The sequence below is a fragment of the Hetaerina americana genome, unplaced genomic scaffold (assembly GCF_022747635.1).
Source record: "Hetaerina americana unplaced genomic scaffold, ioHetAmer1.1.p SCAF_7, whole genome shotgun sequence".
NCBI classification, from domain to species: Eukaryota; Metazoa; Arthropoda; class Insecta; order Odonata; family Calopterygidae; genus Hetaerina; species Hetaerina americana.
In genome coordinates, this window is record NW_027287316.1 from 23,843,321 (window position 1) to 23,867,942 (window position 24,622).

General features: G+C 40.9%; 1 protein-coding gene and 1 non-coding gene across 2 annotated transcripts in view; one reads left to right on the forward strand and one right to left on the reverse strand.

Annotated features, from left to right (window-relative positions):
• The window catches only part of LOC139696425 (semaphorin 5c-like), a 343,494-nt gene that overhangs the window by 46,993 nt on the left and 271,879 nt on the right, over positions 1 to 24,622 (forward strand). The gene's annotated exons all lie outside the window — the stretch shown is intronic.
• TRNAM-CAU (transfer RNA methionine (anticodon CAU)) lies at positions 11,327 to 11,398 on the reverse strand. The gene has a single exon. It is a non-coding gene; the product is annotated as a tRNA-Met (tRNA).

The window sequence follows — 24,622 nt, forward strand, 5'->3', positions numbered from 1 at the left end:
TCTGCGTTCCATGTAATCGCTGAATTTTACATATTGGATTTCTTAGCCATAGAAGGTGGGCCATTTGTGTTATATATGGGCAGTAATTTCATGGCGACGAAAATTAAAATGTAGAAATTATAAAATATAGATACATTCAATGCCCTATCTCGCGTCCTATTGCTCTGAATAATTATAGTATACCTAGCTAATAATCAAACTTTTAAAATTGTTTTTTTATCTGGTTCAAAAAGCGTGGAATATATGTATTAGTAAAGGGGGGGTAAGTTTCCTTGAATAACTTAAAATGTGACTTTGTTTTGCTTTACCCACTCCGAAAGGAAAGGGCTTGAAGGATATGTAGGTTACAGTTTGAAAAACTATTTTTGGTACACCATTATAAATGAAGAAATATTTCATTTGAATTGTAGGGGATGTGTTTTGACTGGGGCTAAAGGTAAAGAGGAGAACATAGTGTAGAACATCGATTATTAACCTTTGAATTTTTTGTAGCATTACTTCAAACTATCATGTTACCCTCAAATTTCTTCATGGTTCCTACGCGCACGTTTTCCATAATCTCGAACTTCATCCGTGGCCTTCCGCTGTAGGTCTCTCCCCTTACGTGGCTCCGGCCTTTATGAACTATCCTTCGTCATGATGTTTGCGATTAGCTCCTCTTCTTCTTGGCTTTCATAGACGTCTCTCCTCTGTACCCATTCTTGGAAGTACTTCGTCATTTCTTTCTCGATCCATTTCGTTTGGATCTTTCTCCGTTACTAGCAGATAGCTGTCGCTCCCCGTTCTTTTTTTTTCTCCTCTGCTGCCATCGTGTTTATTTCACAGTTGGAAATTAAACTCCATTAATAAGTTTTTACGAACCACTTCGTTATATCTGAACTAGTATCGTTTGCCTTTGACAGTTGCCTCTTCAGAGAGAGAGAGAGAGAAAAGAGAGGCTTCGCTTACTCTGTTCTGTTGCAGTCTTACCCCCACCCCCATGTACTGTTCCCATCGCTGGTGAATGCGTATGAAAAGGTTTCCGCTCTGGAAAGCATGAAAAGGTTTGAAGGAATGGCAGAGTAAAATTAGCCGCGACACCCTGACTGGTGTGAGCGGACCCCTTCCGATGGTTGCGTAAGGGAGTCGCCTCGGTGAGCCGTGTCTTCCCCTTCCTTTTTTTTCCTTTTACCCATCCCCCATCGATCCAGCTCCTCTTCCGCCGTCTCGTGAAGGGAATCCAAAGAGTGACTTCGGATCGAGGGAACTTGACCGCATGTTCGGGCCGGCCGTTGCAGTCTCCCGCCGACGAACCACGCTCGGACGGATGGCCTTCGGAGACTTCGATTGCAACTCAGGCCGGACATTGGGATCCACGGCGGAAGCCGGACGCTACATCGGACCGCCCGACGGTCGCTATCGAAGGTGGCGTGAGAAAGTTTTGGGGGAAAGGTGATCAACCTCGAGTGGTGGACTTTCTCGTCCTTCGTTTTGACTTCTTTAATTTTAGTGCGCACGCAGTGTTGGTAACGGATGACCATTGTTATCGGACGGCGATAAAGGCGGCGATGTATCTATCAATGTTGACAGTTGACGGGCTGTTGTGCTTTTAAGTTTATACTTTCCAACACTGCCTCTAAGAAACAGGTTCTTTGGTCCTTTAGCACTCAAAAGCCCAAAAGAGTAACAGAATATTTAGAGTGCGAAGGCATTATAGGATTCAATTTTTCAGCGAAAAAATTGTGCTTCATATATTATGCATTACAAACAACACTTTTTGTTTTCTGTGCGCAGAACCTATATCATGAGTGTTGCCGAAAAAATGAATGTACGAGATTCAGAGATAAATACCAATTCAATGGTAGTCACGATTCATTTTCGTTTATTATGCGGGCCTCGCACTCATTATATCATCAAATCTGAATACATTTTTCAACCTCAATTTACGTAATTAGGTGAAACCTTTTTTTTCGTTATCTCCTTGTAATTCAGAATCTCGCCAAATAGCTTAAATAATTGAAAACGCAAAATGATGTAATATATGACGAATTACTCGTGAATTTAGCGGCGATAATTTCATTTATCTGCGAGCTTCTTCCAAATGATTAGAAGTGTTGTGCAGGCAGGTACTGATTGATAACTGGATGCTCGGCTTGGAAAAATCAAAGAACTAAACCGTGGAGAAAGCACAAAGCGGAGAAAGGGTAAACTGGGGAGGAGGGATGAATGGGACCAGCTGCCATATTTTTCCTCCTTTTCCTTCGACCAATTTATGTTCCTCAATTGTATTCCCATTTCAAGAGATTTTCATTGTAGGATAATTGTCGTGCGGCGCGTAAAATATTCGCAATGCGAAGAGGTGCACCGTTCCGATTTTTTCCCTGTAACAGATTATGCACCGGAGGGAAACACCTTTTATATCGCGGGGCTCTCGGGTCTTTTCATGTCAAAGGACCTTAGTACAAAGGTGATATAAAGTACTCGATTTACTGACTGTATTCCGGTTGGAAAAGGCAAAAGATATCCCAATGCAGAATTTCCGAATGGTGGGAGTCCCTTGGTGATCCAAGTACTATCAATGGCGAGACGGTGTCATTTTCGCTCTTTTGTGCCATTCTAAAGAGAGATGTTGGATTCCGAAGGAAAGTTCTCTCGACCAAGGTGGTCGGGAATTCGACTATGTAGGCAGTGGAGAAGGCGTAACTGTTTCCATAAAACTAAAATGGCCATCTGCAATTTGAGAAATTTGTCCCAAGTCCTTTCCAGTTCTTGATATTTGGTTTCGAGACCCGGTTATCACTCGACACCGGACAGGTACGATAAGCTGAAAGGAAAACTGGAAATAGTCCTGTCTACCGAATGGGAGAAATAGGAACCTTAAGTAAGTGGAATGCTTTTTCAAGGGCTGAATTTAAAGAAAATTGAATACTGATTCCGAAACATATTTATTGGTGATACGAGTACCTCTACTGAAGGAGAAACTCATATCAAGAGGAGGAGAGAAGAATCTTGAAACATTGTAAGGTCAAACGCGTCGGTGTTATCTTTGGCCCGAATGAAGGAAGGACGAAGGTTGGCAGAATCAAATTCATCACATTACACATTGAAAAGAGGAAATTAATAACTATAAGTCAAATGATTCAAATACTTAACAGTAATTTGTAAAAGAAGTTTAGAAAAATCTGAAGACATGAATGCAATGTATGGTTTATTTTATTTTACAGTTGAGGGTATTAAATGTAAAAAATAGCGCCCGTACTATGCTTATTGGCTGCAGATTCTCCACCTCAATGCGCGGGTTGAATAAAAAGTATTTATATTTTTTTTAAATAGCAACGAACTATTCCAATCATCTCCAGTTCCAAATGGAATAAATAACTCTTGCTGTCAAAGTCTCAGTTTAAGTTCAACACTAATTTTTTCTGTGAGTTCATCTAATCAACATCTACGTGGTACCTAAAATACCGTCACGGCAAGACGAAGCAGGTGTTAATATTTCTTATTTATGTGATTGTGGGTAAATGGTAAGTGTCGTGAAAATGAATGGCGGGCCTTTTTTCCGCTTACGGTTCTTGGGTTGTATAACCTTGATTTTATGGTGGTCGCTGATTTTGAGAGGGAAGAAAGGGCATTTAAATTTATCGATTCCGCTGCTGGTGTCATCTCTTATTTTATCTACCGTGATTTAATCTGCCGATATATCATGAGATCCTGATAACGTACTAGATGTAAGAATGGGGCACTTGACTAAACATTTCTTTTACTCTAAACATGACTCCACGGGCTCCCACCACAGTTTCCATTAAAATGCACGACATGTACGTTCTTGTCGTAACAATTTTTCGCAAAGATTGTGACTTTTCTCTGTATTTAATTTAGTTCCATAATTTTTCCGTTGGGTCCCAAATGCCTTCTGTATGTTCGAAACGTGGCCTAATCAATGTCGAATAGCCACTCATTTTACACTTCTATTAACATTTCCTACAACCTAACTAGAGAAGATTTTGTCGGTGGTGTTGGAGAAAACCAAAGTGAACGCAAGATTGCATATGCTCCAAGGTAATGGCTCTCCCCCGAGTACAACGGCGCCCCCGTGCCCGGCATGTTTCATTCTCTCCCTGGTCCCAAGTTTACGAGAAACTGGAAAAATGATCGAATTTATCTCTCTTCGGCGGCTTGAGCGAAGAAAATTCGAATTCCAAAGAGCTTTCTTTATCCAACAGACAAGAGTGTATAAGTTGTGGCACGCTACTCGAGAGGCGGTTGTCTTGAACGCGGGTGCCGGCTAAGGACGGTGTATCCCCCGGGCTGGCCCGTGTGCCTGCCTCTCCTGCCGACCCCACCAACGAACGGTGCGGTGGCTGCATCACGCCGCCGCTGTGTCCGTAGCGTACGTACGCTGAGGAGGAGGAGAAAACCAGTGGGACAGGTTTCCTCTCCTCCGCAACCAACGTCTTTTCCCCCTTCCTTCCCCTCCTGCCCACCTCACCTTTTCTTCGCCTCCTCTGCTGTCTCCTGTCCGGGGAGGCGTGTGAGTGATTGGGCATGGACTGGAAGGAAAGGCGGCAGGGGTGTTCCACGTGTTCCAGGAGTCTTTTGTGTTAACCCAGGACAAGGGGTGGCCGGTTCTTTTGCGACCGAGTCCATCTATGCTTGCCGCGGTCAGAGGACGTACGGGACCTCCAGGGTGTCGAACTCCGATTCCGGAATCCCTGGTTCGATTCCCATGGGATTATGCTGCTGCGTCTACGGTCGAGTTCGGTGTGGGGAGTAATTGAAATGCAGTACGCCGTTTGTTGGATGAGACTTCGAACCGTGTGAGTCCATGGCCTTGGCATCCTTGGTCAATCGAAGGAAGAGGAATTAAGAAAAAGGAACTAAAAAAGACACAGGTCACTGCTTACACCGCTGATGCTCTTGAATGTTCACTGATATGTTACTTTGTGTCGAATGGTTGGTGAGTGATTAATCTGACTCACAGATGAATTTATTCGGCCAATGAAATTATCTCTATACGCAGTTGCTGAGGAAGTCGAATGAAAAATCAGAAATTGAAGAGTCGTAATATTTCACTTTGATAAATTAAATCGAATGTACGTCGGCTTTACTTAATCAGTTGAAGATAGGTCCAATGCTTCCATTCAGCGTTGACAGACGTCTTTCAGCAAGAGAAATAGTGTATGTATGTACTATTATGCTATGTAGTATGTACTTTGTTTACTGAATGATCACTTCTACTCTGGAAAACTCGAGAATAGCAATTCCATGATCCGATAAAGAACATGTGCAGGCCGTTCGATAAAATTGTCATGATTGGTGAAATCAACAGCTGACGAAATTGTAATTAGTCTATTCAACAGAATAGTTAATTATCTAGGTACCAATTAAGTCAATAACCTTGGCTGAGAAGCTTGAATAATTGCAGTCAAGCACATTCTTCGCCTTGGAATTTTATTGCTGCGATTTATTTACAGATAACATCGGCACATTCTACTGGTTGTATTTCAGTATTGCAGGTGGTAAGAAACTTATTATCCAACTGGCCGTGACTTACGACTTATGGATTCCAGAGCTTCGTTCTCAGTCAAATCAATACAATTTCACAGCTCGCTCCTAGTTTTCCGTTAGTATCAAACGAAATCCTGAGGACCTTTTTCGATTTCTGAACTAGTCCAGTCTACTTTTATTGCTTAATACTATGGATCTAGTGCTGGTATGAAATTGAGATTTACAGTGAAAACATGTTAGCAGCATGTTAACATCATATATTTTCCGGTACTAAAGTCAGATTTTCATTTACTCCGGGTGGACCCTGGATTACTGAATCATTCTATGCAATGATGTGTGTAACGGATTGGATTCTCTTGGGGCTGACGATGCATAAAAATGTACTCCTTTCTAAACTTTATGAATGTTTATATGGAACTACCAATCATTAGCATGTCCAAAATCAAGAGTGAAATTCACGAATTTCCTCCTGGATCACTGAAGCATATTTTTGCTCGTGAAGTCTTGGTAGAAGACAGCTAAATCGAATAAGTTTAGACACCATTTTCAAATAAAAAGAGACGTTTCAGGCGTGATATGGTGGAATATCATGATTAATTAAAAATAGCAATTTTCCACAAAAATAAAATTTAATGCGACCGGTTTCAATGTTACTACATCATCATCAGGTCTTGACCTGATGATGATGTAGTAACATTGAAACCGGTCGCATTAAATTTTATTTTTGTGGAAAATTGCTATTTTTAATTAATCATGATATTCCACCATATCACGCCTGAAACGTCTCTTTTTATTCGTAATGCTAGCATGGCAATCCAGGCAAAGTTATTTCTCAAATTGTCCGTTCAGTGCCGAATAGCGTCCTTAAACATTTACTTTAATAGCAAGTGCATCGAATACGGAGTAACCCCTAAGTACATATCCATCAAGGCTATCTCATCTTCTACAGCAGCTCAACGCGCAGTCTCCATTGCGGAAAAGGTGTGGATCCGGACGGAGCTAAAAACGTGGTACAGGAAACGGGATTCCTTGTATTACTATTTGTACCACCTCCATGCAGAACTCAGCCACAAACTGCATCCCGTCGAATTTAGTGTCCTCGATGATCGTGTGAGGTCCTTTTTTTTATCTTTTTTACACCTGATGATGATGTAGTAACATTGAAACCGGTCGCATTAAATTTTATTTTTGTGGAAAATTGCTATTTTTAATTAACCATTTTCAAAGTTATTAGTTTGACCATTTTGCCCTTGACAATTTAATAATCAGAAAAAAGCATCTGTTCTTTCCTAGACGTCTTAATGGCTCCACTTTCTCGTGAATTTTCTCTTCACAGAGCCCCATGGAAGGGATTAATTTATTATCTTTTGTAACCTTATATTAGATGACTTAGGTTCTAGTACTGTAGAAGTTCTAGAACCAAACCTGCTTCTATGAATTTACATGTTTGAGAAAAAATATGACGGCTTATGAAAATTACCTTAATTAGACAGGTTTTAGGAGAGTCGAGATAAAAAATAAGGCTTTTTTTAAGAAGACAACATGGATAGTTAGAGAATATGGACAACGAAAATATGTAATCATGAAATAAAGTGGTGGAAAATTATTCCCTTGCTATTTCATAGTCTTTTAATTTCTCAGCTCCATTCACGATATCTCTTGGGACAATTTGAGAGCTCATCCTGAGTACATTTCGAGTATTTAGGATCATTAATGGGATATGTAATGTGAATTGGACAAGATCCATTGGAAAGAACGAAAAATCGTCGTGAGCAAACCGAAAGCATCACATTGTTAATTAAATCTTGGGTTGGGATTCGCATGAAGGACGGAAATTGTATGCACGGTTTGAACTGCTTAATCGAATAAGTTTAACCCTTAAGAAGAGAGAGAATACTTGTAACCCCGGATTATATTTGTATGCGATACCTCAATGAGAATTAAATGGAATTTGACAGCCTGACAGACAAGGAGTCTTGTTCTCTCTCGCACAATTAGCAACCACATTCGTGGAAAATATTACGGTGATTCGAACAACCCGAAAATAAAACATATACCTAATTAATAACAAGTAATTGTAATATTTGATTACCCAACACCTTTTCGCTTCCCCTTTGGTAGGCGTGCGGAATAAGTTGTGTAGATAGACATCTCAAAATTGAAATCCCCTCTACGACACCGAAACTTTCTTTAAGAGTCAACTCTCGAGATTTGACACTCTTTTCGCGCGCACAGCGTGGCGACGCAAACCCTTTGATACGGCCCAAGATCTGAGTTCGGAATAACGCGTGTTTCGGAGCCTGGATTCTTAGAATAGTTTCATCGTCGGAGAACTTCCCGTTACGTCGAGATCCCAAATGAGGCGCGGTCAAACGACATGGGTCCCGATGAACGCGTGTTTTTTGTCCGATAGCACATTCCTTGTACAGAAGAAGATTTATGAAAAGAATGCTTAGGAAACAGGAACCGAGTGTAGAGATGCAATGCCATCTAGAAGGCGAGAATCGATCGTTCTCTGAAGGTATAATTTTTGAAGGCCAGATGCTAGGTGGATTACTTTAACACCCTTTTAAAATTTCATCGCAGTCTTTCTATTTTTTGTTAGACATTGACTATGGATTTACGTATTTCCCAGAATGACGAAATGGATGCTCTTTGCCATATGCTTTTCGCAGTACCTTGCTTTCTGTGTTTTAGAGTATGTTATATTTCATTCGCCCTGGGTTATAAGGGACTCTGAAATTGACTTACTACTTAAGAAATTAACATACTACTTGAATGTTACTCCATTGATATTTTAGGTAACATATTTGGCTCGCAATTTCAAGTAATCAGGAATGTTAGTGACTCGCCATTTTTCTGAAGTTAACGTGTTTCACTTGAGCAATCTTGAAGTTTGACCGAAAATTGTCCGTGCATGCCTGATTTAATTCTGTAATCAAAGGAAATACTTGAGTGACTGAAGAAGAAAGGCGTTTCATAAAAATTAATTTTTTATATGGGCACTATTAAATTCTTATGGAAGTTCTCGTTGGGAATAAAAATGTTGACGACTCAGTTATTGTGAAAGACGTGCATGGGAGATCGGAGGATTTGATAGGGGAGCGCCCTCGGCTTCCATAAAGGCTTATTTTGGATTTTCCGAGGTAAATGAATCCCACCTCGAAAATTTTTAATGGCAATTAGAATATATGTATTAATATATAAATTAAATTATTCGCAATAGCCATTTCCTCTATAGTAAAATGTATTTTAGAAGCACAGCTTTTAGCTTTGGGTAATTTAATAATCCGACTTTCAAACACTTATCGGCGAATATTTATTTCTCGTAATCAAGTGGATAATTGTTACTCTTATTTACTCGCACGTGTAAATTAGAGTAGTAGTAAATAGAGTAGTTAAAACCATATGCAAATTGAGATGAACTAATGTAATGGGATATTAACGACAATAAGAGATTCAGGGCCTCATTTTGAGTAAACACCCTTGAAAATTATCTAAATCCTAGTTTTATCGGACGTTAAATTAAAAGAAAACGACCGAGTTGGTCATTTGGAGACTAAGACACTAGAAAACTTGTAAATAACTTCGTCTGTGGGAGCAGATGTGAGAGATTGCATATTGTCCTATCCATTTCTCGTAATGGCCTAGTCTTAGGTGAATTTAATTGATCGTTGAAAATTTAGCTTGACCTGTTTTTAAGTTAAAATAGCTCTCAAAGATATAATGTCAGATTCCCGCGACTGTATCGACGACTTAATACGATGGAGTGAACGTTTCAATCCAACTAATTAATTATTTGATATTAATAATTCCATAATCCAAATGCTCACTAATATTTTAAGGTGTTCGGAAGTTGTTTCACACCAGTCGAAAACTTTTGTCTCACGTTTTAATAAATGACCAGGGATGGAAGTTCATTGGTTCTACAAGACTGAGTCTTGGGAAAACGTAATGCAAAGATTTCTTTCGGACGATTTTGCGGAAGAAAATAGTTTTCATTTTGCGAGGAAACAATCTAATCTCCATACTACACGGGAAATTCGAACAACAGAGATAAAAATAGTCAAGGCCTCTACTGTCTAGCTGATAAGTTCATTTATTCCGGTTTCCCCTCGCCCAGTCCACGATAAAAGCGAAACGTGAGAGAATCGCTAACTAAATCATGCAAATTTCACTTGCACAGGCTTCTTCATATGCGTATATTTTCATGTCCGGTGACCTAGCAACGACTGCCATGCGCCCCTGCGTTGGCTCGCTATGCATTGCGTGGGTGTAGTTGCAGGCGGTGAATCACGTGAGAAATCTTTTCACTCGGCAACATCCGAAAATGACAAGACTCCGATTTGGCCACAGGTGATGCACGTTGAAGGGAGGTTGTTGGTAACCTTTCTGGGGCAGCGAGGGGAAGGGGAGAGTACTCAGACCACGTGCTCGGAGGAGAAGGTGCTTCAGACGGAAGGGGAGGGGGGCACGATGGGTCTTTGGAAGGGGGATGCAGGGGCGTGGCTGCAGTGGGAGGGGGGCGTGGTTGATGGATTGGCGGGGCGGGGAACGGGAGGGCGCTGTGAGGACGGAGAGGGAATTGGAGGGGGCGAATGGCCTCTCAGCCGCCGCCTCCCCCTGCTGAGGGACGCTCGTTATGTATGTATGCCCTCTCGGCAAAGGGAGTGCGCATCGCGTCTCCGAGGGAGTTTTATAAATAAACACAATATGCAATCGCTGCGGGGAGAGTTGGCGGTGACGTTCGATGTCGTCTTGTGCTTTCCTGCGTTTCTTGATCGGTGAGGGATGTGCGGATGGGCTTCGTTACCATGCGACCGGGTCGGAGGATAGTCGCTAGAAGGGCGATGGCTATGAGCAGTGTCTGACAACCCTCAAAAATCCTGGAATCATTTGAATTAATTGCGTTCGGAAGAGATGCGAAATTCAGCGTTCAACCTGTAAATCACTTTAATTGGTTGGGATGTGGACGATTTGTTTGAATCAATTTAAAGATGATGTTAAAGAAATGTCATTTTTGGATTTAAATTACAAATGTAATACGCGAGCGAATTCCTCCCATGTATGAGAACTCTGCCGCTTATTTTTTTAAAGTTTTGTTTGATCTTTGTATCGATACAATTTTTTTATGCCATGGATAATCCAACCAATTACGTTAATTTTGGATTGAAATCCGTCGATCTGGAAGGCATACTGTGGTATAAGGCTAGAAAATCGGGCGTGACATTTTTTTTCGGCTAACATGTCTTGCGTCAAGACTCATTTTCATCACCCTGGTGATCAATCCTAGTTTTAGCCTCCGCCAATCGGAAAGCACAGTCGTTCCTTCATAGCTCCTTGCGCATCTTCCATCACCATGCTCTCGTAATTCATCTTTCCTGTTTAGTTCTGTCATGCAATGGTTCCTTCTCTTAAGAGTTTTACTTCTTTTTCAGTGCAATGGGAATGCGTGCCGAAATATTCTTGCTTCGTTTGACCTTTTACTATTATTCATACCTTTCATGAAGCGCTATTATTGAACACTCTGACGTATTTAGTAAAACAAAAAATACATCGAAATTGGTTAAGAGTAAAAAATAATTATATCTTTTTAAGTAGGGGGTATTTTATATGTATACGCCTTAGTTTGTTTTTTTCTGACTTCTGCTGAAGCTTACATGTAAAAAAATGGGTTTGATTATTTTTCATTCAAAACTGGTCAATATTTAAAATAAAACATTGAAAGCTGAAATGGCAGCTTGGAAAGCTGAATTTTGTGTATCAATTAATATGTCGAAATCGGAAGCCTATCGAAGATCCTAGAAACTGTGAAAAAAATGTCTTTGGAAAAATGGATTAGCAGAGCGTGGTTTCGATCCACGGACCTCTGGGTTATGGGCCCAGCACGCTTCCACTGCGCCACTCTGCTTCATGAAATGTAATGAAATTTCAATTCCTACAAATTTAGCATGAAATAGAAGTCATCAAACCATTGGGTAAGTAAATGAGACGTTTGTTTACCAAGCCAATTTCTTTCCTGTTCATAACAGTTTATTGACGGATGTTTAAGAGGTTTTGACTACCAAGAAACTGTTTTTGGAGGTGTATGCCAAATGTTGCCCCCGGTAGTTTTGCCATATTTTCATTACGTAATATTGACTCCCACTGTCGCAGTAATTTTTGTCATGTTCAGCTTTCATATCGTGGAAATTCCTATCTAAGATGAAGCTCTTCGTCTATTCCAACCTCTAAATCTCATTCAGATTACTAAGGGCAAACTCTTTTTAAGTCGCTCTAAGGATGTCTCTCTCGAAAGGAAGTGGGTTGTCCAGTTTGATTCGACTGCCCACCAATTTGTTCGTTTAGGTCTTCCGTTTCTTTCTCTCGCCTCGACCCTGTTGATGATTATGAAATCAGAAGCTGCGGCCATATGGGTCATCCCTACTAATTCCCTGCCGGGAGGTTTTGAGTTGAGTATGTGTGCCCTCCGTTTAAGTTGCTTATTGGTTTCGTTGTGTCAGATCCTCTGTTCAAAGCAAATCAATGGACCGGAAGGGTCGTGGAACAACATACGTTTGAAAGGCCGAATTATATGGATGTTCGTTCCTCTGGAAAACATCTTTTGGAAAGTTTGAGCTTTGAAAGTACCGGAGACTTTGGTGAGTGTACTCAAAATTGATAAATTTTGGGTGTGTTCGCAAATGATGGAAAATATAGCCATTTATTAGGCGTTTTCCCTATTTGATCTCGACCATTTACTAAATATTGGTCCAATGCGGGTATTTAAAAATTCGCAATATCGATTGACACGATGTATTGATATAACAAAATCACATATTTCATAACTTATACGAATTGAAAAGAAATGTTACTATTCCATGAAGATTTGCTCGTACGTAATTAAATCAATGAGCTCCAGTAAATTGGTTTTGCTGTGTAATACGATATACACTGAAAAACTGTTGCTGATTAAAGCCATTCCTAATTCGTATTCACATGTGGAAGAATTGACGCCATTTGGTGTCATGATGTAACAGCATTCAGTGGGGTTTAATAGAGTTAATAAGTATTCCAAGAAATAAAAAGTACTAAATATTTAATTTGTGAAATCGTTATTTTATTTAATTCTAAATGTTAGCGCCAAAATGAAGGGTAGTGATTCATGAATGGAAAGCGGCTGTTTTCTGCGGGAAGTTATTCTTACGAGAGTAGCTACTTTCACTCCGGAGATTCTCACTTATTAAAAAAAATCATTATTTCATTTACTCCACCATTTTCCCAGAAAGGGGCTCACGTTACTGTTTATTGCAGTGGATTGTAAACGATCTGGCATCGGCTATCCTGAAATCTTTGTTAAGGTTCATTGTGATCTGTTCGATCGTTTGTGATGAATGTCAAACAACCCATGTTTCACTAAAAAAAGTGTGTAATTTAGGAAATGTACGCTCTCGGAGAAGACTCCAATCATCTATTTCCCGATTCTAACTAGCAATTCCAAACCACATATACCGGAAAAGAAAAATATAGTGCTTCGGATCTAACTATCAGCAATCAACGTCCATAACATCCTGTGCAACTTCGATAATCGGGAACCAACACGCCTTGCTTCGACCATTGGATGTTAATTATTCTTTCGGGTGTAATTCTTTCGTTTTCGATCTACTAATATCAGCAAGTCGTAAAAAAACCCTACGTGATTTTTCAATGAATTTCACGCCGTCAGCAAAAAAATAGACTTAAAAAGCTTGAGGGCATACTTTAGAGCAGTTGGAGTTCTTCACTTGTTTAGAGAGTGTTTTAGACAAAGATGAACAAATCGGGAAGCTTATTAAAAAAAGAGTGTTTCGTTAAAGTAACTGCAACTCATTCAATCCAAGGATTAGCGAAAACTGATTAGGGGCGAGGTTGGTATGGCACGAAAAATTTGTCACCGAGGCTTGAGGATAATCGTATGCCGGAGGCCTTTAACATCTACTGAAGAGTGGAGAAATTAAATAGATCTAAAAGGAAGCGAACGAGGAAGTGTAGACATGGCAGGGGAAGTGCGATGGTCGTCCGATAAAATCGTGATGGAGGAGAGAAAGTGGGGTGAGCGAGGGAAGATTACCATCGGAATGTTGGACTGATTGAAGAACCGTAGAAAATATGCACTTATTTGGAGCTGAAAAATGTTTTTTGATGTAAGTTGTAGGGATTTAATGTAACGTGATGTAAGGGTTAGAATGAAAAGGTAGTTCAATCCAAGACACACCTTGAATGGCAGACTACTATTATTAAAAAAAACAACTTTTATATCCTAAGCTCCAATCATAATGTGTCTAATGGCACATGGATGCTAAGGGGCCTAAAGGTACGTATACTGCACGTATGCGTGAAAGACAGGGACCATTGAGAAAATCGGTACGCGCCTCGTCCTGAGATTAAGTTAATATTTCATAAGTATCACTCGAGTCTCATGTCCGCCCGTGGCTTGAAAAGACGTGGTGACCAGTCGGGAGCACCTGTATGAAACGTGGGCTTTCGGTTTGGGAACCGCATGGGAATCAGGCCCTTGGAAGTATACGGTCCATAAAAAGGCGACTCTTGGCAGCGACCAGGGTCGCCCCTGGCATTTCTGGCACACCCTTCTCCTTCGGTGGACACCGAAATTAACGGGTCGGCGCCAGCGATCGCAATCTCGTTTGTGTTTGATGCGATATTTGATTTTCTCTCCCTCTTTCTTTTTCTGGACCATTGCTCAATACTCCGGTGGGCCAATGAAGTGGAGAGGTGAGAAATTCGGGAGCGAGATCGCGCGTAAACATTCCCATATGCTTCTCCGTGTTCAATGGAATCACGTGACCGCACCTTCCGCCATCTTGTTTTTACCCCCCATCAGCCCCTCAGTGCGTGTCCGTGCGTTTGATTACGATTGGTCTCTGCCTCGTTCCCCCGTTAAAATAATTCAGGTAATTTCTCCCTCCGACTGAAATGATGACCGGCCTAATTTCCATGTCGTCTCTGAAACAATATACATTTCCAGCGGGTGCGAAATGTGAGTTTGTCGATTTCTTTTCCGATCGCAATCTTTGGAAATATTACGTCGCGGAGGGCGTCGTTTATCCAAATCGGCCGTCTACTGATCGGTAAACAACTTAATTGAAATGAAAAAAAAGGTGCTTCGAAGAGACAAAAAAATATTGGACGCCAGATATACGGATATAACATCGAGTTGAATATTGTGCAAAACGGCTTCCTTTTTTTTCCCGTCAGAGACACGCTTCATAATCCTTCGATTTTTTTTCTCAGTGCAAACAAAAACCGCACCTAATGGTTCCACTTTAGCGTGTGCCAGTAGCTGTGCACATTATCGTAAAATAAGAATCTAAATTGCGAGCATGTTCTCTTCATGTGAAATTTTCTAAACTTAGTTGACTTTGCATTCGACTTATACCTCTTGGATTCATGTTTATGGATGAGGTGAAGTATTTTTAGCGACAGTAAGGTGGGAGAACCCGCTTGCATCCGCCGTGATTTGAAGCCTGTGTGTCTCTTATTGCCGGTGAGTGTTCACAGATTGGTTTCTGCGACTGCATACTTGCGTAGTGAATTGATTGCTTAATAAATTCCTTAACGTGCGCATCTCTTTTGATTTTTTACTCGCTCTATGCCTTGAAGCAAGAAGCAATGGAAGGGCGCAAATGTTATGCTTTTAGTCTCTGCTTGCCGGGTTCATTTTGGAAAAAATTAGCGTAAACGCGCAGGTGACTAAGACTACTAAAGATTTTGCCCTGAGCAGTTTGAGCAGTTTTGTTTTGGATACATAAGCAGTGATGATTGAAAATCAAGGAATTTTTAATAGAAAATGCACCCAGTGACAGTGAAATATCTAGTGTTAGTCACGTAATGGAAATTTCATGTCAAATATTCTGCAATATTCGGGATATTTTCCGTGACAATTGCTGAGCTACCTTATTATTAGCCGAATTATGGTATTAGAAGTACTTAAATCCCTGTTTGCATTTAGAGAATTCTTTAATGATGATTTTTAATGCAAGAGGACGTAGCAACATTAATTTGAACATGACACGCGATGAATGTACTACGGTATTATGTCTTTTCGTTGTGAAATATTTACGTCTATCTACTGACGTTTTTCGTGCATGCCCCTCAAAAGGTCGGAAAGCATTATGCGCTTTGAATGTATTGATTTAATTTACAATACGGAAACCAAGTTTTGCTGTGGTGTATTGACCATGAAGGATGATCGGATTCGGATCTCCATCCAATGTCTGAAGATATTTGGGGGAGCACGTTTGTTCAGAATGAGGTCTCGCGGATGTCATTTTGGTTTTAGCTCGAGTCGTAGGGAAGCTTTTTCATTCTCACTAAGAGCGATAAACTGTTTCTCGCCTAGGAAATTCTGATACCTTTCCAACCGCGACATTACTTTTGAGGCGTTGGTCAAATTATATAAATTTCCGGGATATTTGTGGTCGCTTTGTGTTTCGCCTTGTTGGTAAATAACGAAACAACTAAACTAGCGTGGAGGTAGGTGTCAAGCCTTCCTGTCAAAAAAAATGTGCTAGTGGAGAAACGGGCGGAAAGAGTTCGGTAGGCACGTTCGTGTCTACCCGTAGCGGTTTTGGAGAAACGGGTTGTGATTCTTCCACCCCACCTCCCTCTCCCTAGTCAAACGAAACCCTGTTGGCGCATCTGATTCCTGCATGATTTCTTTGATTACATCCTCAAATGAGTTTGATAATTTTGGGTTTCTCTGATCTATACGAAATAAAGGCTTGGTTTGTGTGGTGACCCTCAGTGGTCACTTCAGAGTTGAGGAGTCTCATTAAAGGTTCTCTCATCGGGCTGGTTGAGAGAGGATTAAGGATTAACAATTAACTTCACTTCATTCCGATTCCTTTGGAGTGCATAGAATTTTCATTAAGGTTATTTGGAAATAAAATGATTTGTAATCTTTCGCCTTGTATTCACATGGTTCGATAGCTTTCTTAACTTTTTAATCGCTCCTATAACTGTTCTGTGTTGAAAAATATTTAGGACTTGTCCTATTTTCCATTTGGGAATTTATTTAAATAACTCAGTATGCCAAATATAATAGTTATAATGCGTCGGTGCAACGGAAACAGTTCATATTTGTGCCCGAAAGAAATTTATTAAGAGTTATTTAGAAAAATGATATCAGAGATAACGGCAATAAATAAGAGATTTTCCCTGGTTTTGGCTTTTGCTAAGAAATTTAAATTTCAATGCATCACTTGAAATTGCGTCTCAAAAGTGGGTTCAGCGGAGGAATTCTCTTGTAACTAGTATCGGTAGCTTAATTGCTAATAAAAACCACCTTCTAACATGTATGTCTCTCAAGTTGTTGTGCGTTCGACTATACTTCGTTTAGGCTTTTAGGTACTCGTATTTACGAAGTATTACCTATATAAATCTAGAAATTCGTGCCATTAATTGGACATGAGATTTTAAAATAATATTGCTATTAGTATTTCGTGAGATGTTAAAACCTAATAGTCTGAGTGATTCGAGAATTTTTTTTTTTTGTCTGAAAGGTAATTTTCCTCGCTGGATGTTTCTTGAGAACTGTGCAGATGAGATATTTCCCACGGAATTGGACTAATGTTTGGAAAGAGTCAACGCTGCATCAGAGGTAGTGGCAACGGTTTGACTTACTCCAAATTAGGAGCAAATGAAGCTGGTCTCGAAAGCAGAGGTTATAGGAGTTTTTACACTACATTAAGGCTAGCTATTTAAAAAGTATTTTAGAAAGCAACAGTCTTTCTTTTCTATCCCCAACGATTGAACATGGAACAACATTTTATGTATGAGTTCTGTTGGTCCTTCATGCATGCGTTAAGCCATTAGAATCTTGTGCATAAGTAATGAAATTTCTTGCAACATTCTTTGTCCATACAAACTATTGAAGTACGCTAGGACTTCAATACGTTTTTTTACGCAACAAATTTAATAGCGGTTGATGTTGTTCTATTCAAATTGGAACAGTGCCATGTGACCAAAACCTTAAGAGGGGACGTTTTCATTGAAATGCTCTAGTCATTTTATCATTTTTTTATTTTTTATGAGCGATGACCTTAATAGAGCGCGCGTTATCTTTTTTAAGCGCTCTATCAATCCTTGACGCCGAGCGAAGTTCGTTCTTCAGTTTAAAAGCAATTGGTTTGTTCTCGCTTTAATTCAAGCCTTGGTTTAATATCATTCGGAGCGAACCGATTATGCTCGCAATGTTTATAAAGGTTCCGCGATACCTGTCTTAAAGCTGTCGTCTCGGGATATTTTTCGTAATTACGTCCGTTTTCGATTCAACATGTTGCTTCGGCTCGGGCAGTTCGTTATAAGCGTTTCACTAAATTCAGCGTGGATTCCTATCGTCACCGTGAGAAGCCCGGGCGAGCAACGATGGTGCCTTAAAGGATAACGCTGCTTTGCATTGCAAATCGACTTCTGGGCGGCTGAGGGAATAAGAGGAATAAAAAGAGAAGAAACTCGAAAGAAAACACATGCGACAACAAAGACGCGGGACTCGAAGGGGTGAATGGAGAACGGTGACTCAAAGTGACGAATGACTTCAATTGTTTCCGAGGCGCCGTTAAGCGTACGGCACGTTGGGCGTTGCGTATTCTCCCCGGCCGCGCGTCCCTGTGGGAAACGGCAATCTCGCAATCGGCCGGGGTCTGTCCCTCCTCATACCACCCTTTCCTTCTCTGTTATATGTGCGGCAGAACCACCTTCCCCTCACCCCCGCAAATGCAGGGATCTTGGCAGGGGAAGGGTCGTCGACCCCGCCCGGATTTAGTCCGGGAAGTGTTTGTCTAACAACACCCGGAGTAATGTACCGAGGCGTTGCTTGAATGGCACGCCCTGGTGTCTTCGAATCGTGATTGACTCGTCATTCATCACGACACTTCCATAACATCTCGTTCTGGTGTCTGCACTAGAGTACACACGCTCACCTACACAATGGAGTGTAAATTTAAGTACCGTGGGTATATCCCGATTCGATGTGTTCCACAGTCGATACTTTTCCCCCGTTTGGGTCTCTTCCATTCATCCTCGTTTTCGATTCATTTCCCTCAGTTGTTCGCCGCATTCCCTCCTCAGATCTTGTTCCCATTCGATTCGGATTAGAATGTCGGCCAACGGAAAGGTGAATCCGCGGGATCTGACCATTGCTTCATCTTGCTTCGGGATCGATTGCGTCGAGAAACCTTAAATTTGAATAATTATGTGGACCCTATCAAATTTCAGCGAAAGAAATAAATCTTCAGTGAAGAGAGCGCATCAGATTTCAAAATTTTTAAAGAGCGGGTTAGGATGGTGGAATCGGGTTTCATTCCTGTTTTTGCATCTTCCGAATCCATTCCGATTTTATTCGGCAGTTTTCTCTTTTTATAACCCCAAAGGGCGAGGTGTCCGATATGGGGTCAATAAATCGTTTTCTTTAATTGGTTCCTCCCCAAAATGGAATGACTTGGCGCACCGGAAACTCCGTAATTTCTCCGAAATCTAGCTATTCAAATGATGTTTACGCTGTCTCTTGTTGAAGTTATTCTTGTTTGAATCGTTCCATTGCAGATAACGATTCAGCTGCAACAGGTGAAGAGAAACTTTGTTTCCCCCCCCCCCCCCTCCATAATGTCTGCATGAGAAAGTCGATTCGTTACCGGCAGAAATATCGGCCAAATCTACACTATAACCTCGCAAACCGCCATCTGAACGCACGTGGCAAGCGTTGTTGGGGTTACGGCTATGAGAACTGAGGGGTAGAAGTCCACTTCAGCAGAGATCACCGCAGAAGAGTCATTAACTGAAACGTTTGTGTCATTTAATGTGATGATTACCTTTGTCTGATGGGCTCATGTGGTCCCAACTCATACCCTTTTACTCATTAGTTCTCCTTTCGTTAAATATTTCATGGAGGTTGATTTCGTCCATGACTCATTTCTAAAAGTAAATCATTTAAGAAACCATATTTCTCTGAAGAGGAATCTTTCTAAAAGTCTTCCAGATTTTAAAAATATTCTCTACATGACATATTCTTCAAAATTTTATTGTGATTATTATCATAGATTAATCGTCACTGGAATTTTATTCATGGACAAACTACACGGACTTGTTAATTGAGTTCGAAATTTTATTTGAGAAGCTGGTCGTTCGCAGGGGCTGCTTCGGCTTTTATGTTTTACCGGCTCGCAGATACGATTAAAGTCAAGCGACTCCGACCTCATGTGAAGGGAATTGGTGTGAGTGGTTAGCACGGGAAGGAAAATATATCGACGTCCATTACGCATTTAATCGCCCGTGCGCCGTCTAGGTTTTCCTCTCTCTATCAGATTTGGGACCGAAGGTATCGTCAGTGACGTGGACGCGTCAAAAATAAAAAAAAGAAGCGATTAGTCCTGATACGAATACTTCCGGCGCTGGTATGTCGATTAGGAGTGCTCCCGTATCGTCTGGCGGGAAAGTTTACTTTTTTTCGAGAGTTTAGGCCGCAGGGTGTTCGACTGGCGATTGAGATGTCTCCTGTTCGCCCGAGTGGAGACATCGCGACACCCTCGGCGCCCTATGTCACAGGTGGCGTTCCGCTTCACCGGGGGGACCCTCTGCGTTGCGCAACCCGAGGACGAAAATCGTGCGGCAGTCGCGTTGGCTGCCGTGTGCGACCTGCTTTCGATCGCCGGGTACCCTCCCCCTACCCCTCCCACTTTCCCCACACTCTTCAACCTCACCACCACCGACGGGAGGGGATCAAGAGAGCGCCCAAACACACACACACACACACACACACACACATTCACACGCACATGTGTGCGCTCGTAGATCCGACGAGAACGATAAAATGGCGGAGTTTTGAGATCGAGCTGTCATATTCGAAGTGCAAATGGCGACTTGTGGACTGTGAATAAATTTTAATTTATTCGCGAGGGAATCGAAAAAGGCACCCATCGGAATTTTCACATAATTCCCTCACAGCCGTCACAGTCTTTCATTACCCGTCACAATTGTCGCGATCGGTCGGCAATCTCATGATTTGTTTCCTGCAGATATGCACTCCGCTGTTTTCTTCGTTATCGTCATAGAATATTCGTTTCAGTACTCTTTTCTTCAATGTGTTTATCAACATTCTATATTGTGCCTAGAATATAGTACACTGCGTTTTTGATGTGTTCATATTTTACCTCCATAATTAATCACCAAGAAACGAAGTAATTTAAGATAATTTGTGATTGGAAAGGAAATGACATTGCTGACCAGAAAATATTAATATATGTTCTGGGTTGTATGGAAGAATTAAGTAACGCTGCTTTAGTCCCCCAGCTTGAAAATGCCTCAGGTGTATACTACGTGCTAACAAGTTGTGCATACTGTAGGGAAGATTCGACAGAGAAACGCATTTTATTTGAAATAAACGAGAAGACGCTTGTTGATTGCTCTTAACATCCTCTGAACGGAATCAGTCAAGGGAAAAAGGTCCTTCCGAAATCTCGGAATTCCGACGAAAGTCGTTGTACCACCTGCGATATCTAAATCTGTGTAGACTTCGTTAGATATTCTGACATTTTGATCCAAATACTCTGCTTTCAGTCTTGCCAGAATTCTATGCGTAGGTAATAAAGAAAATGTGGAGCGGATCGAATGGATGGATATCTAGTGGTCAATTAGGAGAATTCCGTGAAGAAATCTGTTCGTGTGAGGGGCGAAAGCCAAGAAATCAGTAATTATGCATGCATCCATATGAAGAGTCGATGGGCAGAGGGGAGAGAGAGAGAGAGAACGGAGAAGCATGTTTACCCGAAGGTTTAATATCCTTTCGCGCCATTAATGAGTGGGTGCTGGGGACTCTTAGGCCTTCAAGGCATTGGTCATTCACCCTCTCGGGATAGTCTTGGGAAAATTACGATATGAAATTTTAAAAGGTTTCTTAAAAAGACGAGTAGTAAACAAGCTGATAAAACTTTTTTTTCACCTGTTACTTGTTTTTTTATTTTTTTGCTTGGCGGATATCCAACCTTAGGCTAGCTGTTGAAGTAAAGATGGTTAGTTTTACATGATGAGCGTTAATTACAAATTGCTGATGATTTACTCTGGTAGGCCATGCTCACGTCCTCTTTGTTTAATGGTCGTTACTTCGAGTCTCGCCTCGGGCATCGGTATTCATAATTTTTTCCCCTCAAGGCTTGCGCTGGTGGCCCCTGGGAACTCGATTAAACATTTCTTGCCTTGGTATCGAATTATTCAGGGGCAGAATCACCATAGTTATACGCCGCATAAGCACCAGTGAAACTCGAAACGCGACTTTTTGGTTGGGAGGAGAGCGCGTTACCAACCGGATCGAACGTTGGTATTCTACGTTGGGAAATCAGATGATAAAATCTTGTGGACCAGCAGTGGCATCAACAAAAAATGTTTTAATATTTAATTAATTTCAATGGCGCATTTAGGAATTTCATTTTTTTGTATTATAATTAAAATGTTTCCTTCGCGATGATTGGTAGGGACATTATAAGTAGGTACTAATTAAGCTAAAAATTGTTCCAGAGCTTTAAATTTAGTTTATTATAGATAAGACTACCTAACTAATGGCATAAAATATTTTTGTATTACTTAGCACCATTCGCTTCAGCAATTAGAACTAGAGCAAAACACTATGACGGAATTAAACGTAATTAAAATTTGTGTTGCGTTGCTCTTAATGCGTTACCTATTCCTTCGTATATAATAGTTGTTCGAGTGAATGTGCTTTAATAGGGCCTGCGGTTATATCAGCCTGTGAGCTTTGTTCTTCACGGATTTCCTTATTCTGCAAAATTAACTCGATGTACGACTTTTCTACCACGATATGTATTCACTACTTGTCGTCTTCTCACACATCTCTTAACTGGAACACCAAAATGTGAACCGATATCCTAACAGTAGGGCGTTTTTCGTATATAATGTGAGACCAAAAATATATTTGTTCTAGTGTTGCACTCTATTGACATCAATTGCTCTAAAGTGAAATTTAACTGGTTATGAAGCGAATGTAAAGTCTTGATATATTTTATTCTCAACCCGGATTTCGACATATAATGTCATCTTCAGGGGACATGAAGGTATGTGTGTGTGTATGTATGTATGTATATGTGCATACACACACTCACCTAACCTTGTGTTGAAACACGGGTCGTGAAGCATAATATACTGGTAGAATTTCCAAGATCTACGAGTTATTCTTTTTATTATTTTTATTAATTTTTATTTTAATGGATAAATTCATAAATATTATAGCCCAATACCAAGAGTCTTCGTAATATGCTATTATTTCAGACACTGTTATAGGTCTTGTTGTCGTTTTTAGCGACACTATGTGCACGTATAAGTAAATAAATAACTCAGAGTAATCTACAGCTTCCGTACACAAAATTCTCGAGGCAGGACTCAAATTCTCAGATAAGTGGATGAGCGCATTTCCCACCGGTACAACCGCGTAGGCATCTTAGCTCATTTCAATTAAACGCTCAATCAAAATTTATTCTTTAATGCCGTACTCCGTGGTTACATATGGGGTTGCTCATGTAACGCACACACGTGTATGTATGTACTTGCCACACCCCTCGGCGGAGGGTTGCATAGACAAAAATTAGGTGGAATTCTTAAGGAAATCACGAAGACCATATAGCACGCTCGAATATACTAGTAGTCTCACCTAAAGCGACTTCCCTTATGCAGGATGGCTTCGCCGTTCACGCGATTTTCGAGTCTAGCGGAGCTGTGATCGGTGGACCACCCGTGATCGTGGGGGAGATTATATCCCGACGGACCGGTCCCCCGTTAGATTTGGCCGCGGATAAAGCCATTTTTTTTCTGGATCGTTTTGCCACCTTGACTGACTCGCATCGGTCTGTCTGTCACGAGGTGGGAGGGGAGGCACTCGCAGCAAGAAATCGAGAGGAGATCGATTCGAGACAGCCCATAGGTGAGCTTTTTCCGGGGAGGAATCACTACTGAACGGAATATGTTGTTATTTTATTTGAATGTTTTCGAAATTTATCGTCGCAAAAATGCCGATCGATGCCATCGATATCGCAATCGACCCGCGGAAAGAGAAAGTCCCCGTAGACATTGCGAGTGAGAAAGTTCAAAGGAGATTAGCGTCTTGGAACCGTCAAATATATATATATATATGCTCGTATGTATATGTTTCTCTTTTTTTGCCAGCCGATTTGTACATTTTTTTCGTTTGTTGGCTGGGAGAGGAGAAAATCTCGCGAACCGGTCAAATCATTTCGTATCGCGCTGATCGGTGGTTGACTCCGAAGGGAATTACTCCGCGACGGACGGGCAAACAAATCCGTCGAGGTCATCGGGACAAGGACTGTTCCAATGGAGGGCACGCGAATATCTAGGTTTCATAGGAAAGTCTATGAATGCAGAGTGTACACAACTGTGTAATCTGGGAGCATCATAGTTTACTTTTGTGATTGGGAAATGTCTTTATACTCATTCTCGACTACAGACCGAGTGCGTAATGAACTTGGAAAGCTAATGATCATTTACTTTTCAATTACAGCAAGTGTTGGAAGCGAATGAATTAAAAAAAATTGAATCCCATTATAATATTTCGAATTCCTATTTTTGGTCTGATCAATTAGTCATGACTTTTAATTATGTCCCCGGAGTGAAAGTTGTTTATTCATTAAACAAGGTGCACATTTTGGCGTCGTATATTTTGAATCCTGTTTTTTTTAGATATGTATCAGAGACTTCTAGGTTAAATCAAATATTCATGCTTCAAGGTACCATGCAAAAAGCAATTCATACTTTTATTTCTAAAGAATTACATTCTAACAAGAAAAGGATACGTCGTACGTAAATCATTCGGATCGAAATCCTAGAGGTGAATTCGACCCTCAAGAATGCGATAGGGAGAGGGTCATAAGTCTCAACCAAGACAAATGCGGAGGTAGCCGGGCCCCTGGTGGCGTAACGTCATCATCGAGAATGATCGGAATAATACAGACCTTAAGTGAATACGTTCATATTTATATCAAACAATTAGTGCTACTGAATCAAGTGTAAATACGTTCATATTGATATCAAACAATTAGTTCTGATGCATCAAGTGTAAATTTTCGGGTCAGATATCCAT